The sequence below is a fragment of the Amphimedon queenslandica genome, unplaced genomic scaffold (genome assembly GCF_000090795.2).
Source record: "Amphimedon queenslandica unplaced genomic scaffold, v1.1 AMPQUscaffold_13156, whole genome shotgun sequence".
In the NCBI taxonomy this organism is placed as follows: Eukaryota; Metazoa; Porifera; class Demospongiae; order Haplosclerida; family Niphatidae; genus Amphimedon; species Amphimedon queenslandica.
The window spans coordinates 100,007-102,254 of record NW_003546608.1 but is presented as its reverse complement, the minus strand read 5'-3'; the positions used below and the strand labels follow the sequence as shown (position 1 = coordinate 102,254).

Genomic DNA, 2,248 nt, shown 5'->3' with positions numbered 1-2,248 from the left:
ATTTTCTGATACATATTGATGTACTTATGCTATGTATACAAAGTTTGAGCTGATTCCAACTTAAATTTTTAAGTAACGGCCATTGTAAAAAATATGCCAAATTCTGAAAAATTCCCTGTACTATAGTTTTTTCCAAAAAATGGCTCAAAAATCACCCCCAATTTTTATTAAATTTTCTGATACATATTGATGTACTTATGCTATGTACAGAGTTTGAGCTGATTCTGAATTAAATTTTTCAAGTTATGACCATTTAAAAAAATATACCAATTTCTGAAAAAATCCCTGTACAAGTACATTGTACATGTACAGGGATTTTTACATTAATTTTTTTGGCATTTTGCAATCAAAATTTTCAATAGTGAAATGTTTAGTAATACATGCGTGGACAAATTTGCCAATTAAAAGCTGGCCTAATGTATTTTTGAAGCAAAACCATCTAAATAAAGTACTACTAAATCACAAAACAGTCACATGATTTCAATTACCTGATTGAGTCACTCCAGAGTGAAGTACATGGCAGAGCAGGAGGTGGAGAGAGGCAGGTATTACTGGGAGACTCTCTCAACTTCAGCCATTACAGTATCAGTCTCCTCCATCTTCCTCTGAACTTCTGCAGCCTCTTCCTTAAGAGTCTCAAGCTCAGTAATGATTCTAAAAATAGACACAAAAAAGATTACATCATGTAATAATTGTTACTATATTTAGATGTATTGTTACAATTATTTGTGATGATTCTAAAAAAATACATCAATAATTACACATGTAATAGTTGTTACTATATTTAGATGTGTTGTTACTATTATTAGAAGTTACTACATGTATAATTAGAATTGGGGATACCTGTTGTCGTCTAGGATAGGACAGGGTTCAGGATTGGGTCATAGCTCTCAGCATCCTAGAGGAATTGAGTATGAAATAATGAGAGTGTTTCCTGACAGGGTTCTTAGTTCTAAAAAAATCCAAAAATATTCCCACGCTGTTGGAAAAAATTCAGAAAAATTCCAAAAATAAAAATAAAATAATTCACAAATATTTCCATGATCTCGTAAAAAATCAGAAAAAATTCTAAAAATAAAACAAAAATAATCCAAAAATATTATAACACTCATAATAAAAAATTCAAAAAATTACAAAAATTAAATTTAAGAAAGCTAAAAATATTCTCATGCTGCAAAAAAAATCAGAAAAAATTCGAAGAATATAATAAAACTATTCTAAAAATATTTCCATGCTTGGAAAAAAAGTTAGAAAAATTCCAAAAATTAAATAAAAGAAAATCCGAATGAATTCCCACACTCATGAGAAAAAAATACAAAAAATTCCAAAAATTTAATAAAAAGAATCCAAAAATATTCCCACGCTCTCAAAAAAATAAGAAAAATTAAATTAAACTTTGTACACAACATAAGGACAAATACGTGTATATATATCAGAAAATATTACAAAAACTGAGAATTCTCTACTTTTTAAATTTGGCAAAATTTAGCTAACACCCCTGTACTATAGTACAGGGACTTTGACCCAATTTTTGAGCAACTTTAAAAATTCATAAAAAATTCAAAACTTCAAATCCAAACTTTCTACAAATATAATTAATAATTAAATATAATTATATAATTAATCTGTCTCATCCATTCAATATTAAATACTGTCCCACACACACATAAGTGTGTTTACATTTACATACATGTATGTACGAGTACCTTGTAGTGATAATAACAATTATTATAGTTTTATTAATTATTTAATTACATTATTAAATTACAATGATTTGTAATTATCATCAACACAAACATGTACAAATGATGCAGTTACACAGCATGATTACAATAGCCAGTTATAACATTGTACAAACAAACATCTACCACTCCCCAAACTAGAGGCATTCAATGCCCACTACAACATATTCAAACAATAAAACCACACAGTATCATTACAATAGTACTATACTGCCAATAAATACAGTATAGTGCTTTATTTTGGTGATTTGGCTATAAAATTACATGTATAATTGGCTGATTTAATTTGGCAATTTTGTGTACACGTGCATTACTGAGCATACACTGTACTCATTAATGATTGGCGGTTTTAACATTGACAATTCCACTTGCAGAATCCCAATTGCCAAAAAACGCCCAATTAAAGTGCTATATGGTATACTGCAATACAAAAATGTATCCCTCCCAAATAATACAGTATTCAATGCCCACTACAGCATACTGTACCTGTGAGACAGTGGTTTCCT

The 2,248-nt window shown here is 29.0% G+C and overlaps 1 long non-coding RNA gene across 1 annotated transcript; it reads right to left on the bottom strand.

The window, feature by feature from the left end:
- Positions 1–493: 493 nt before the first annotated feature.
- LOC109584875 (uncharacterized) lies at positions 494–2,248 on the bottom strand. The gene is made up of 3 exons (XR_002186211.1): positions 2,229–2,248; positions 844–898; positions 494–654 (listed from the first exon to the last, which is right to left on the bottom strand). It is a non-coding gene; the product is annotated as an uncharacterized LOC109584875 (long non-coding RNA).